The following is a 16,732-nucleotide window of genomic DNA, read 5'->3' as shown; positions in this document are numbered from 1 at the left end:
AAAGATGTCGGACAAGGGCGCGGACACACACACACACATGCAAACACATACACACATGCAGCTGCCATATGTCTCAGGAAGCCAGGGACCCTTCAAGATGAGAGGGGCTTCTGAATTATTGATCAGCGATTAGCAAATGCAATAGAAATGTTACCCTTGATGTTAGCTGGCTGAGCGGTGTGTGTGTGTGTGTGTCACTAATCTCCTACAGCTTGGTCAGCCCCTTAAAAGTGCATGTTTACATGTTCATATAAAGATTACAGGACATGTCCAGCTATGTTCCAGGCTGTAAACATACACATTCATATGTGTTTGTATATCATATGAATTCACAATTAACAGATTTACATTAATGTGTGTTTGTGTGTGTGTGTGCGTGTGTGTGTGTGTGTCACGAGAGGCTACAAAGAGAGTCACCACTGCATTTGAAGGGGGAGCTAATTCATTATTAAGTCCGGGACAAAACAGGCAGTATGGGAGGCGGGTAACAGTAGGTGATTTCAGGCCTGTATTGATTACTGGCAACACCAGGGAGCCAAGTGTTGTGTGACGGGTTGAACAAAACCTGCAGAGCGCACACATACACACACTCACACCCACCCACACACAAACAGGCTATAGCCACAGAATAGCCATTGTCATTGCCTCTGAAGCATATTGTCCCGGCTGTTGTGACGCTCTTTCACTGAGGTGAGTCATTTGGCTGAGGCGGGTGGCAGGTTACCTCAGTCAGGAAGTTGATGGCTTGCTAATGCAGCCGACTGTTTTTGTTTGTTGTTGGGTTAATGATTGGAGCCTATTGTTGCTGATAGGTGGGGAGAAGATGATCTGCAGTTGTAGGGTTTCTGACAATTAGCTGCAAGTTGCAAGTGCCTTGTCACCTGAGGAAAAATGTCCCATCAAAAAACAATAACGAAGAAAGCACTGACTGGACCCGACAGCGATGAAACAAAGAGCGGGTGCTCCTGATGCATGACTAAGATACCCACTATCACCCAGAAAGGAAAAAGAAAATCAAAGACGTTAAGTCATAAAGCCTACACATAATGTAAGGAAGTGGAAGTATGTATCTTTTCCAACATGAGTGAATTACTTAATAAATATTGTTAAAAAATAATCTGTGAATGTTTCATTCTTTGATCAGTCTGCTGATGCAGCCTGAATAAGTTATAGAATAAGTCAATTAATGTCCACAGAAAATTAATCAGCAACTATTATGATAGTCACTTTATCATTTAAGTCATTTATTTAAAGCTCAAATGCCAAATAATGGAACCATTTCTAGCTTTAAAAATCCTCATTGTTGGGTTTTTGGATCGGTAATCAAACCAAGATCACACTTTGGACATTCTAATGGGCAGTTTTCACAATTTTTATGACCTAAAATAAGTACTTTTAATGCATAGTATGTTGTTTCTACTGGTATAGGAGCTCTCCATCAAAACCAATTCAAACAAAAGACGTAGTTTGATGACACTGTGAAGTAGAGTCGGATCATGGGAGTTGGATTGTTGGGCCTTGGTGGAGGAGTGCCATTCTAGTTCATGTTACATTTAGTCACGTCCTTCCTGGCAATCCGATCACGAGAGACAAACCAAATGAAACGCACCATTACCTTGAGTTAAATTATACATTTCTCGGTTTGACCATCGTTGGAATCACTTGGGATAATAAGTACACAACTCAACAAAATATATAACAAAAGTCGAGTCGTTTTTATATATTTCATTTTTATTGTTATTGTTTTTAATCAGCAAAAGTTGCAAGATTTATAAATAATAAAAATCACCTTTATTTGCTTAACATAACTCGACAGTTTGCATCTATACAAATGTTAATTCCTTCAATAAGTAAAAGTCCTTCACATTGCAGTAGTCACTGTTGGGCTGTCATTCAGCACAACCAAAATAATGCCCTCAAACTGGATTATAACCCTACATGTGCCTCTCTGTCTGGGGCAGTCGTATTGCATGTGTGTGTCTTTTTGGAAGATGTATTAGACGTTAATAAAATTTGATCAGCACGTTTAAAGTCAAATTGAATCATATCCGTAAGTGGATAGGGGCTGACATATGTTTCAGTATCTCCCAGAGAGTGATACATTATTCTGCGGCCAGTATAAAAACATAATGAAATATAAATATCCATTAATCCTCACATTTCATCCAGTCAGTCAGCACACAGCCCAGCTCAGCCTCAGCCTGCTGTTAACACGGTGTGATGTCCGTGTGTATTTTGCATGAGGAGAGTGCAGTTGTGTGTATTGCACGCGCCACGCCTGTGCTCACCATGTGTGTGCGTGTGCGTCTGGTTTCCCTGGCCATGAGAGAGCAGTTCACACTGTGAAAGAGTCATCTTTATTATAATCTGCCAGAAGTAGTGGCAGCTTGGGAAAGGAACTGCCACAGCTAGGTAATCGAAAGCCGCTAGGCTGGGACGACAAGGGGCACTTGTGAGACGTACCAGCACAAGCCATATGGCATACTGGCTTGGCAAGACTGGCAACTCTCATCTCTATATCCAGACAATTTTTTTAAGAAAAATGAAAAGCACCGCGGGAGAATTTTTTATCATTCAAGTTTATACTGTCGGTTCTTTGTTTTCTGCTTCTTGTGATCCTGCAGAAGCACGCCTTCAAGAAATGATCTCAACCTGGTATGTGCATGAATGTCACAGCATGCACATGATCCTGGCTGTTATTTAAGGATGCAGTTTACTGTAAATAAACAGAAAAGAGGAGGAAAATGATGTGAAACTCGATCACATTAGTAATACTGACTCGCATTTGACCCCAGCATATTTGCTGCAAACACAAGGGTAATACAAACCAAAATAAATATTAGCATAATGCTGGGGGCAAGAGAGTGCTTTTCCCATAGAGTGATTAAAATATGAGAACAGAACACAACACAATGTGAAGTCCCATGGCACGACGGCAGTTAGCGTAGGAAAGCTAATTTCATGATAAATTAAAGAACGCGGCGGTTTCTCTCGTGAGATATCACTCCCTTGTATTTATTTTATGAAAAGGGGTAAAATTAGCCTTATCATATATTGTCTTAAACATAATTAATAAAACATTAATTTCCTGGTGAATTCTGTTGTTGTATTTTTTTCTTTTTCTTTGCTGTAGGTTCAACTCTCTTAAGACATGTTGGCATTTGCATATTCCACAAACACAAAAGAACAATCACTTACGATTGTAATGAAGGTTAACTCAGTAAGAGCCACGCTGGAGAGTCAAGTTCTGATCACTGGCACACTGTGTGTTATACATTTCATCTGAGTTTGGGCTTAAAGGGGCACCATGTAGTTTTATACATAATTATACATAACTTATAAATAATAATACAAACTCGGAAATATAATTTTTTTCCATAAGTGAATAAACAAGCTGTTCTCGGAGGAAAATAAGCTCCCCAGAACACTGTTTGAAGCTAGAAAGGTGGCAGGGTCCGCCAAACTACACAGTGCACCTTTAAGAATATTCATAAAAACAAATATCAACGCAACCCAATTATTACTTAGTTAAGCAATTATAAGGGCTATAAAATGTCTTATTATTGCATTTCTAGTTGTGTTGTGTGATACAGTAGGTGGATTTAGTATATTCATATGTCATCTAACAACTAAATCTGATTAATCACCAAGCAGGTGATGTAGACATCTCTTATTATTTAATTCCCTGCTATTTTATGAATTATGGCTGCTCTGCATTCTGTGCTTAACTGACTCCCTCTACCTACCAGGGTAGAAATGCAGTGAATAAAAATGGAGTCAATAGATCATGGGGGATACTTAACTGCAGACAGCCATGATTATGAGGTGCGGGAATGTGCCACAAACTTACTCCGGGCCAATATGTATTGCTTACGCTTATAATAAATGTTATCTTTCTGAGGAGAAAAAAGCTGTCAAGTTGATGAAAGACACAGATGAGCATCTATATGGCTGACCAACCATGCATAGATATGCACAAATGCAGTTTTCACTGAGGAGGCGAAGGAGAGGGAGGAATACGCTGCTATATCGCCCCTTTCAATGAGCATGAGTAATTGTTTTAACTTGTATAGGTCTTGATTCTCTTAGTAGTGTGTTAGAAATGAAGCAAACAGGCGGAACAATATAATAAATTACTATTAAACACAATGAAGGCATAATGAACATTTTATTTGCCAAGGTGAGAGTGTCAAAAATCTATTTTTTTGTTCAAATCCTTGTAAAGGGCCAGAGGTATCTCTGTGTTTTTTAATTATTTTTTTTCTCTCTCTTGTCCTCAAAATACATCCTGGCTTGTCTTCCAGTTCCCATGTGACCCTGCATAGAATAAAACAGGTGTGGAAAATGAATGAATGGGTGCTTAGGGTGTCAACCTGTGCCCTCGTTTGCTCTGATATTAAAAAGAATAATAAATGAAGTTCAGACCTTTGTTGGAAATAGTCACATGTCCTATAGCTTCCTATGCAATATGCAACTCGATCCCTGTGGGCTTGAACTATGAGTCCTCTACAGGTTTTCTATGTAAGATGGCCGACACTGTAACCATGCCCAACCAAGTCATGCAATCCTATTTTGTCCTTTAAATGTTATAATGACAGTGCTTAGACAACAACAAGACATCCTCTGCCTCTCCCTGCTCCATTACCCAGGCCTGGATCTTAGCTAGGGGTGTTAGAAGCTGTACTAGTTGTTTGTAATGAATATGTCTACTTTGCCCGACGTATCAAATGGCAGTGTTAACATGACGTAGAGAAAACATGAGATGGTCTGGAAACTAAAACCTGTGTCGGAATATCACCGTTGTCCTTCTCTCTCCTCACCTGGCTTAAAGGATCATTCATGTAACCTCTCATGACTAATAGGAATTAGCCGTCCTCCTCGTCTCAAACATCACAGTGGAAAGAAGTGAAAGAGAGAATGAGAAGCTTCATCATCCTGGACTCTGTGGTGAAAGGGTCACGTTTCTACCAAAAAATGGGAAAATGTTTCTGAAGCGAAAGCAGGTCATTTGTGTCAGAAAGGATTATTCAGGTGTGGTTTCAGACGACATTGATCAAAACAGATTCATGGAGGGTACAAGTCAAGATCTTGTTTTGAGGAAGTGTAGTGTAAAATCAAGTTGAAGACTGAGTCTAGATCGGCGCCAGGAGGGTTGTTCGCTGGAATTGCTCGAGGAAATGCCTCAGGAGGAAAAGACACAGGGGAAAAAAGACTTCCTGGTCAGGTCCTCTGTACATTGTAAATCATTTTAAGCTGGTTTGACTTAAAAATGTAAATCCCCCTGCTGCTTAGAACATAGGTTGAGTGGTTAGTTCAAAATCACCAATAAGTTTTAAAAATGTAAAACCAATGGAGTTATGTTAACCGAACTTGAAAAAATAATAACAATTCAACAAACCTCCGATATTACCTTGACAGACATTACAGACATATTTGCTTTCCATTTTCTTGTTTGGAAGAATCAGTTCTTAATTTGACATGACGACTTTACGGCCGCAGCTGCTCCAGTAAGAGACGGAGTTTGGACAAAGACATCATGCAAGGCTGCTCCCAGTGACCTTCTCAGAGGGTGAGCGGGGTACGGACTGAATTTGATACGAGCGTTAATTATGTTTGGCATTGTTTAAATTATTATGAAGAGAAACAATCAGGACTTATCTTAACATGTACGACACACAGCGAGTTTCTTTGGAGAAACCCAGTCCAGCTTGTTCACCCACGGCTAGTGAACCGACCCATCGGCCACTCTTTTGGTTCTGTATCTTTTAATTTCACCCCCTGAACGTCGCTACTGGGTTAGATCGCTGAACAAGAGTCTGTCGCTGAGCAGCAACCCACATTTGTTCTTTGGCTTTGGGTGAGTTGAACTGAAGGAATCAAATTTAGAGTCAATCAAGAAGGACGATTCGTTTGAGAAATCTTACATCACTATCGTCTTTTAGCCTCCAATTACAACACAGAGCGGTCTCTGGAAAGTTCTACACCTCAAGCATGCTCGTAACTATGTCTAAATGCCTAGAAATTTTAAGTTGAATTACTAGCTATAACTATGTTAAGTTAATGATAAAATATAAGTTGATTTTATTAAATTCCTGTCTGATGTTTTACAGTGTAAGTGATGTTAAGGTACTTTATGAATATCCTTCCTTTAGGTGATGTTTTCATTAGGCAGACACTCATTCTGCTATTAATGCTAATTATCTTTTTGTCCTTTCCTTTCTTTTCTTTTCTTTTTTTTTCCAAGTGATGATGACGACCACAGAGGTGGTGTGAAATAATGGGTGATGAGTAACCCAGAATTAGATGAAACCACTGAAACATAACCACAGGAACGTGAAGCCATGCACTTAATTAAATTAGCTCTGATCCCCGTTTACCTTGACCATAGCATGTTAATATTAAAGAATATATCATTAATTAACAGAGGTCATATGCATACTATATTATTATGCCGCGGGGCATGATAGGAGTCCCATGATGATGAATTAAGGCAGTTTCCCTATCTCTGTAGGCAGCCAAGTGTGAAGTAGGGAAGGTTTGTGTGCCTCTGTAAGAGCCATTTGGGCCATTAAAAAAAATAATGATGTGACTGACAAAAAAAGAGATTGTTTGGTTAACCTATATTATGGCAACATGTAATTAAAACATTGCTGTTGGCATTAGTATTCAAATTGTGCTAGGACAGATTTATATGAAGCAAATGTATATGGTGAACCAATCCAGCATTTTAATTGAAATATGCACAATTATCTACCAAATATGAAGTAAATAATAAATAAAAAAAAATACTCTTGAAAATCATGAGAATGGTGGAAAAGTAACACATGCTGGAATAAGTTCTGCTACATCCACAAATAACTGCTCTTCTGTGGCCTGTCTGCCCCTTGAATATGCTACCAGCACTGTAACAAGGGACTCCCTGTCCTGTTCTCTGGTACTCAGGCCCCAGGCCAACCCTCGAGGAGCCCTGCTTCCAACATCAGGAGATAAATACATTGTTCCCTGTAGTATTATTTCTGCCTGAATACAGAACAAATACAAAATGATCTGCACTGTAGTGATGAAAGTAACTTTTAAAGACAGTCAAAACTTGAAAACGCAGCCCTCCTACAACGCAAACAACATTTTACTTTGAACATCTAAAAGCTACTTATGATAACGCTAAATTAAAACATCAAAAACATTCAGTTATTCCTCACGATAATATATTGCATATACAATGTCCATGTTTAACAGTGCACTTAACACCAACAGCTGGATCATTAACATTAATCTTTAAATATTTAATGATTAATCAGTGAAATATTGATGGTAGGGGCCACTCATTCCTCAAGACCTGTTAATGTAAGGCTGATAGCAAAAGTCATCAACGCGGTGATGTCAGGAAAACAACAGCAAAACTAATACAAGGTCACAGGAAGTCTTCACTTTTCCCTGGCTTCTACAGTTGAAGAACAACATTGTTATTTTTCAGGGAATGAATGTTTGTTTTGGAGAAAACCCTCAATACTGCTAAAACAATTTATAGAGAGTGAGCGAGAGCGAGTAATTAACCACCAAAACTTTGTTTCTGAAGCTTAATGATGCATTGATGTATCACCCAAATACAATTTTATCACAATCTCTTTATAATTCTGTTTATTTCCATCTAAAAGCAGCTGCTCCAATAATTCCTTTACCCAGATAAACTCAGAGAAGAGGATAACACGTCCCGATGGAACCACTTTTCTTTGCCTTCTCCTTAATTTGAACTGAAAGGAAGAATGCGCGTTGCCTCTGTGTTTGCACCCATCCTGCATTGTGAGTATTTGCATTTTTGTAACAACAAAGCCTGTCGATGTCAGATCACTCATTGCTGGGTGTTGTTTGCCGATGTAATGAACATGCCTCTGAAGTTCTGAAATAAGAATCAAATTCCCATTTAGGGAGAGTCTAATTTAACTCACCGAGAGCTATCGTATGTAGATTGTTAGGCTGCCCTCAAAGAGCGCATGTCAGCCAATCTGATTGTACACACTTTCTACTGTGGTATTTGATCATGGACGAGAGAAAAACTGTTCTTTGTTCTGTAGGAAGTTGGCATTCATACAGAGCTAAAAGTCAAATGTTGAATGGAATTTGCAGCTGTGTAAATGAAATGTTAAGGATTATTTATGTGCAAATGACATGTTTGTGACCGGTCTTTCATATCTGGACCTTGGGGCATCTGAAAACCGAAATTTTAAGCCAAAACATGATCTTTTCCTAACTCTAACCAAGCATTTTTGTGGCCAAACCTAACCAGGGCATGAGCACAGCGTTTTCACAACATAAAATCGAAAATCGGTCCTAAACAAACATAAATAATTTGAAGTTTCTACATATCCATGTTTGCGGAAACGTACATTTATTCTGGCAAATGGGTTGTTATTGCTTTACGGGAGTTGATGAATCTGATATCCTATTACAATATGTGAGTTTGCTGAGGTGTTGAAATCCAGTCGTGGAGGTATAAGAACATTCTGTCTGGTCTGTGCTTGAAAATGGTAATGAGAAATTCATATTTACATGGTTTTACTTGAATATGATTTCTTTAAATCCCTCAAATTGAGGTGGAGGATTCTGCATGGCAGAATGTGGAATGAGACACTTAAGCTCTAAAGAATCAAAATTGTTTAGCATTTTGTACAGTCTGTGTCAAATCCAATTACCACATAAGTATACACTGAAGAGTGTGGCAGAAATAAAAAAAAAAATCACTCACTCGCTCAGAGTTTCCTTATTTTTTGTGGACCGGTTTCCCACAAGTATCAATGTATTGTGGTTGACTTTTCTGCAATGATAGAGTGAGGTTTTTTTTCTGCAGTTACTGCAGTTTTTGGTTGTTTAAGGTAATGTAAAAGATGTATAATGTATGATATATTGAAACTATATTTCTCCAATTTAATTTTTTCAATTTTATGCTGTGACAGTGCTGTAAGGTAAGGTCTGTTTAGGTTTAGGCACAAAAGTGCTGAGGTTTCGGTCATATTGTGACTTAAAATATCCACAAATATGACAAATAACCCAAATCTTTGTCCGTTGAAACGGGCTGCCAACAGGGACACAGGTTTAGACACAAACATTACTCAGTAAGGGGTTGGTAAAGCTCATGTCTTAGTTTTGTAACTACAAACATGGCTGGAAAGTGCCCCAACGTCTCGTTAACAGTATCCATGCTGTTGAGACAAATACGGCTGCTTAATGTCCTGATGGTCACTAAAATGAACCAAGGTTTTGTTGGTTGAAATGGGAAGCGAACAGTGGTCTCTTGCTTGGCAGCCATCTGGTAAGGTTTTGGCACAAAAAACTACTTGGTTAAAGTTTGGTAAAGATCATGTTTCGGTCACTAATGTGACCCGGCTTTGTTGGTTGAAATGGGAAGCAAACAGGGACTAGGTTTAGGCACAAACACTACTTGGTAAGGGGTTGGTAAAGCTCATGTTTTGGCTTAAAATATACAGTTTTCGTGACTACAAACATGGCTTGAAACTGTCCCAACGCTGTGTTGAAAATATTCGGTTTTGCTGCCACAGATACAGTATGGCTGCAAAATGTTCTGACGGTCACTAAAATCACTTGGTTTTGTTGGCTGAAACAGTGGTCAGCCGAGCCAGCTAGCTCATATACATTTTATTTAAGCATTATATGGTACATATTGTAGAAATGTTTATATAATACATAAGAAACGTATAAATGTTTAATGTTTCCAATGTTTTACAGAAATGTATAATGACAACATTTTATGTCTGCGACTTGGCTTAGTATTAAGTGTACTGAAGTTGGACTGGTGTCAAACCCTGTGCTAACCTTTATCATGACAGAATGATCAACCTGTAGGTAAATGTGAGGGGCTGTGAACCCAAAGATCTCAAATGAAGTCCCCTGAACTCAGTCGAACAGACCTTGTGAAATCAGAAAGTTGATTTATTTTTAAGAGCTGCTACTTTCAGATTTGTTACTCAGCTGCCATCACGGGTTTCGGTTTCTTATTCGCAAAAAGGAATCAAAATATTCACCAGCCAGTGTGACCACATACCTTAAAATGAGTTTCCTCCCTCATTCTGTCAGTCAGGTAGCTCACTCATCTGGCTGGATAATTTCAATTACAGCTTTCCAAACATAGTGCTCATGTTGTTGTGATTGAAAGTGCCAGCTGCACATATTGATAGTGTTTGGTTTTGAAAGTCGGAGAGAAACATGCTTACATGAATTTTAAAAAGAGGTACAAATGATTAAAACACATATAAGTGTGTTGAGTTAAAATCCGTTTATTTCCAGAGTCCATGATCACTTTCATAGTTGGTGTGACATGCCACTTACATAAACCTTTGTGAGGTTTATACCTGTTTGACTTCCTATAGCTTAGCACACCATAGTTCACACCCAATCAATCTAAATAATAATCTGAAATGACTTGTGTTGGCTGACGCCCGGCTACATTTTTCTCATTTCGCACAGGTGTGTTAAGGGTAAAGAAACGGCACATGTTTTTTTGTTGAGCACACCTATACTTTAACCAGACTCTTTATCTCAATAATGGAGATAGTCCCCCTGAAATCACAAAGCATAAATAACACAGAAGTCCCAAAACCATGGAAATAAATTACATTACTTATACCCCACAGTTTATAAGACCAATCTCTCTACTGCTGTTCATGCTGTGATCTGTGCCTTAGACAAGAGCCTCCACTACTGTACATACCATAGCAGTCCTTAATAAGTCTGTCGGAGCCAATCCTGATAAAGACGTATCCTTTATATTCCCCCCTTTCCCATTTATTCCCTCAGCAGCTGTGGTGGAAAACGCTATAAACTCCAAGCAAATGCACCAATTGCATTTGGAAAGTGATAAATATTTCAGAGGCGCTGGGAACATATTTAAACTACATTCAAGACTTCCCCCCCTCTTGTGAGATTATGATCCTGCTCTCACCTTTTAGAGAGAATCAATGACTCTTGTTATCCCTCTCGCAACAGCTTTCTTTGGGTGTTGAATAGTATAAAATGAAGTGCAAGCCTGTGTGTATGTGTGTGTGTGTGTGTGTGTGTAATGAATGCCTAAGATGTGGCGCACTGTGAACACCATTAATCTACATGTTCTGGAAATATAACCAATTGTCAGACAGACGCTAACAGATATTCCATCACCTATCCAATTGGCTTTTACCAAGCTCTACAATTCATTTGCGGTGTAATGCGCCCAATAAAAATGTATTCTGACTGCTCTATTGATTGTGAAATAGCTTAATCTTTTCACAGACAAAGAGATGTATACCCCCCATTTTGGCCCAGAAACATTACTCGATTCGCATTTGAAATATTGCTGCACACAATTGTGCATTACTTTTCACCTCCGGTGCTTTATTTTGTTCCGTAATGTGTTTGGCATTATATACAGATGAAAAGAGGTAATGATTGTACAACAGTATGTTCTAGTACAGTATTGGTCAGATACACATTTTTCTGAATCAAATACGTGGACGCACAAAGGGCATCTGGCTCACTATCTATTCACCTGTGCATATGAAAGTTGCGAAAATGCCCACGTCACTTCTGACAATATTTTGGTTTAACATGTTAATATTTTTGTTCACATGTGTTTAATAGGCAGTCGCATGTAAAAATGTCGGATTCTCATGTGAAAAAGAAAATTTCCCGTGAGTTCATGTGCCATGTTTTGTTTTCACATGTGAAAAAAGCCAATCCCATATGAATATATGTAGCTCATAGATGAAAATGCAAATTTTATATGCAGAGATTTTCATTCATATCTGAAAAAAGCCAGTCACCTCTGAAAATGTCCACTTCTTTGTTATTTTCAGACGTGAAAAGGCACGTTTCACACATAACATTTGGTAAGGGTATACTGTATATTATAACCTATCGTGTACACAAACATATTAGTGGACTTCACTGTGTAAGAGTCACATATATATCACATGTTTTTGGCACAAAACTAGGCCAAAATAAGGTAAGTTTTACATATTTACCATAATGTGAAACATGTTTGAATCGTGGGGCCATTACATTCAGATAAACTAAGAACTTATGATCGTGGTTATGGGCTGCTCCCAACCCTGAATTTAACACAATTAGCTAACTAATTATAATAATTGGTAATAACGGTGTCTCTACATGTTCAAATGTGAGATATGATGACATGTTCTGATTTGTTATACCTTTTCATTTCAACACCTGAACAGACATGTGAATAGATTGAGGCTAATGTAATTATATAACAGCCTATAAAAATAGATATATTTCAACAGCAGAAGCCTCATTCTTTGCTCCTGGCCGTCCTCCCTTCCGTTCTCTTTTAATCTCTCCCTTTTCTTCAGTCTCCCTTTGCTTTATTCACTCTCACACCCCCACCTCGCTCTCTCTCTGTCACCCTGCCTACAGTATGAGCGTATCATTAGCTCCTTTTCTGCATTATCTGCAGCCATCTAGTGTTGGCTTTGCGCCCTAGAAATTATGCTGCCTCTCTGCCAGCTTTCATTCCCTCACTGGGCAGATACAGTAGCACCGTGTTCAATTTTAAATTAAAACTAGCTTGATAATTGAAGTCGGTTAACCTAAGAATGGGTCATTTTCACAACAGACACTGTTTGTTTGTTGCCCTCAGAAAAAAATGTGCTCATACAGGTATGATTTACACAGGAAGTTGTCAAAAGGTATTTAAAAAAAAGACAGCAGGATCAGTCAAGAAACAATCCCAGTAATGCTTCTCGGCTGTGAAAGTTATGAAAATGTCATGTTAAACATTATTTCAAAACAAAGTGTCTGTCTGTGTGCGTGTGAAAGGTCAGAGAGGACGAGAGCGAGAGGCAGAAAGTCAGTCAGACAAACCTGACAGACTGAAAGCACAACCTGACAGTGAGCGCAAACATTACATTCACTGATATTTGTGCTGTGCTCTCCCCAGCTGGGACAGGCAGTCAGTAATAACTGTGAACACCTGGGCAGCCTCCAGGCTCTACACCCCAGCCCCTGGGGCTCTTCACCTGGGACAGGAGGCCCTACGCAGCTTCCCTTCCCGCTCGAGAGCTGCCTGGAGCAGGCAGATTATCACTCGTCGCCCAGGAGGGACATGAGGCCTGGAATTCTGTCAAACTCTTTTACATTAATCATCAGGACAGAGTGACAGTGCGGTGAGAATACAGATACATATCACCAATGTACCACAAAACCCTCCCACAGTATCGGAAAGTCAACTTTTCCAAAGTTACAGTGAAAATAAGGTAACCTTTGCTATTTATCCCCACACCTTTTCTCATTTTGCAGAACATGATATGACGAACCGAACCACAAAAAAAATCAGCATTCTGCAGGCATGCAGAAACATAACACTCACCTGTGTTACACAAATATGCAAACCTCACGTCCTTTAATGCAGCCAGTTGTTGATCAACTTGTCACTCTCTGTCATCGTTCTCCTGTTGCATGTGAAACTGTAACAATAAAAACTGATGTGCGCCGCCTTTAACAACAAATGTCAATAACTTAAAGTGTCTTTGTGAAGCCTCTGCTCGGGGAAGTGCTGGTGTGCTGGTGTGCAGTGAAGACTCACGACAGGGGAGACGCATTCTTCCTCGACACCAAAGATAAAAAAAGATCAATAGCACTTCTCAGCCTGCCGTAGCTTAGCTTTTAGCGTTTCAGACGTCTTTGAGCTTCACTTTTGACACACTTACTCAGGTGTCTGTGTGGGAAGAAAACGGAGGGGAAAAAATTAAAACAACGTTTAACCGTCAAGATCATACAGACGAGGATGCAACAGATTCAGGAGATGTCTGGGCGATTTGAATCAATAAGTAAAAGATGATATTTTAAAAAATCAGCTGTTGATTTCTTAGCACGGTAGTCAGAGACAGAGCCGATCCTAACCGCAGTTTAATGCTAATGAAGATCTCACTTGTCAATATTTTACCAAATGAGGGTAGCAAAATGAACACATATATTGACATTAAGTCGTGCACACAGAAATTTCTCTACACCGACCTGTTTGCTCGTATTGACACAAGGCATTCATGGCCAAATGAAAAACTAATTAAATGAAAACATGTGCTAAGCTCAGCGGTGTATGGGCTTCTACTGTACACACAGGGCTCTGTTAGACATTTGTAACCTAATTCTGTTATGTTTCAATTACCAGACGCACCTTCGGAGTCCACAGGAAGGTTAAGCAAATATGACGTAGTTAATACTTAGGCTGTAGGTGCACACATTTCCAGCCTAAATGCTCCTATCTGGATATTTAATTAAGTTTAAGCCCAGACTAAATATGAGTCTGGGCTTGTTTATGAGGGACCTGGTAATGCGGGCTGTGGCCCCTAAGCTTTGAGGTCACCCAGAAGTTATTTTCACTAATAGACGACTTCATTACAGTTTTACACCCACGCATCACTGGCTGTATTACCTTATTATCAGAGCTGTAAATGTCAACTTTGTCAACTGAAATGTTCTGTTGTACAAAACAGTATAGGGAGCTAATTTATTGTTCAGAGAATTTCCTTAATAAGCACTCAGCGAGTGGAAGGACACGTAATTGGGTTCATCACAGGTTAAATGTAGTTGTGATTTAGAGAAGTGAAATCCAAAGATGAATCACATGCATATGTGAAAAGACAAAGTCAGCCTGTGGTTAGTAAACAGTGCATGATCAATACAGATTAATGCTGGTTGCATGCATGTTTGTCTTAAGTCTAAAGTTTAGGTCTTTTGTCGACACTTCATCTTGAGTCAGGAGCATCAAAAGTGTAATATTCGACTGCCTAACTGCTCAGGTGTGCCTACCTCAAAATTTGAAGATGCGGTCTTGAAACATTGTTATTGTTGTGAATAATTGATGATATGTCTGGCTAAGGATGTTATGTGTTTACACGAGCCCCGCATTTTATGTTTGGATAGCCTTTAAACCCTTTAACAGGAAGGAGGAAATGAAGGACCACCAACGTTTCATGACATGGTCTTGCGGGTGAGCGATGTCGAGGATAGACTGTAGCTTTCAGACATGACGTACTCCTGTTTGTGTGTTAAATCAGCTTATTAGGCTTCTCTGACTCGTACAGTCTTCAAATATCACCAATTAGTAGCACAATACATGTAAGAGAAACAGATTCATTGCAAGCGAAGCAACGTTTCTGTCGCTAATATTGCTAAGACAACAAAGGCTTTTAATTGTCCGTCTAGAACGTATTATGATGTGTCGGTTCACACGGACTCTAACAATGAAGAGCAATTAGCGATTAGCTAACATACTCTTAGCTAGCAGATTCACTACAGCACAGAGTTGAGATACATAGAAGAGGCACAATAATTCATAATCTCATATCTGAATCGATGTTATCATTTTGAATTCTACCTTGCTGACACAAAAAAATAGCTATTTTACACCTGGCGAACTACAATTTCGCTAAGCATCCAAAAGAGTTGCAGCAACTCTGTACCAGAGTCAAAATTAAATGTCAGGCATTATTTCTGCAATAGCACCACTATCAAATATCAGTATCAAAATCCAGAGTTGTCATTTTAAGCACACAGAAAGAAAACACTTCCTCAATATACAGTCTGTGAAGTCTAATTCTTTGCTCTCAGCTTTCCCTCCGCTGCAGAGCTTGTGTTTCCCCCATCCCAAGCTAGAGGGGGGAGATAAATGTGATTTAAATTAATAGCCGCTACTAAATAACTCCTCGGCTGGTAAACGATGCATTCATCAGATACAGACAGCCAATATCCTGTGATTCATGGCACTCCTTACCACGTGAAGGATGCCAACAAAAATTGTTATTACTTTTTAATAAAGTGTACCAGTCACTAATCCTCTCATTTATCAGTGGAAGGCAGTGGGTACGGAGCGAGCTGGTGTGAAACGGTGTGCCTGGCTGCTCTGATGAAGAGGAATGGGAATAGCATTGTGGAATAAAGATGTAGTTAATGTAGAAGGGCTACTCAGCAACGCAACCTTCAGTGCCGGCGCACTCAGGAGTAACATAGTGGTGAGACACAAAATCGGTATTACTGAATACTTGCATAATTTCCCAAAAATGTTCAATGGTGAATATATTTCCTGGTGCTAGCAGTGTGACATGTGCATGTACAAGAGTTTCATAAGTAAATCTACTACAGATTTCATTGCTTGCGGGATCGTCAGCCAATCCCATGCTGGATCGGCTTCACGTGCCCAGAAGATTCACAGGAAACGACAAAGGCACATAATTTGGTCAGTCCTAATAAAAAAAAAACAACAACATTGGTTGACTGGGAAAGCGGCTTATCGCGACCTATATTTATGTTTCTTGTTAGGCGGCGACCTCGAGTGTACTATGGCAGCAAAGGAAGCAGTCAGTCGCCACAAAGTCCATGTGAGGAGGAGGTCGGGGAAGGTGGTCAGATAAAACAAGCACAGGACTTTCAACCAGGAGACCCATGTTGGTGTCCAATGTGTAACCAAAAGTCAACAGTGTTACATTAGTAAAATAGTTATTTTAACCCAAACCACAATGTTTTCCTAAACCTGACCAAGTAGTTTTCTTGCCTGAAACTAACCAAACTGTTGCTGATATGTTGCAATTCCCTGTTGTTTTGGGAACAGTGATATATGTCGTTATGGGAGTCACCGGAAATCAACATATTAAGTTGTTTCATTGTAAGGTTGTGTTGACTCTGGTGTTACTTTTTGTACGGTCAGCCTCACCTTTTACCGTTAACT

This window comes from Pagrus pagrus (genome assembly GCF_965226575.1).
Source record: "Pagrus pagrus genome assembly, chromosome: 7".
NCBI lineage: Eukaryota > Metazoa > Chordata > Actinopteri > Spariformes > Sparidae > Pagrus > Pagrus pagrus.
This window is presented reverse-complemented; position numbering follows the sequence as displayed.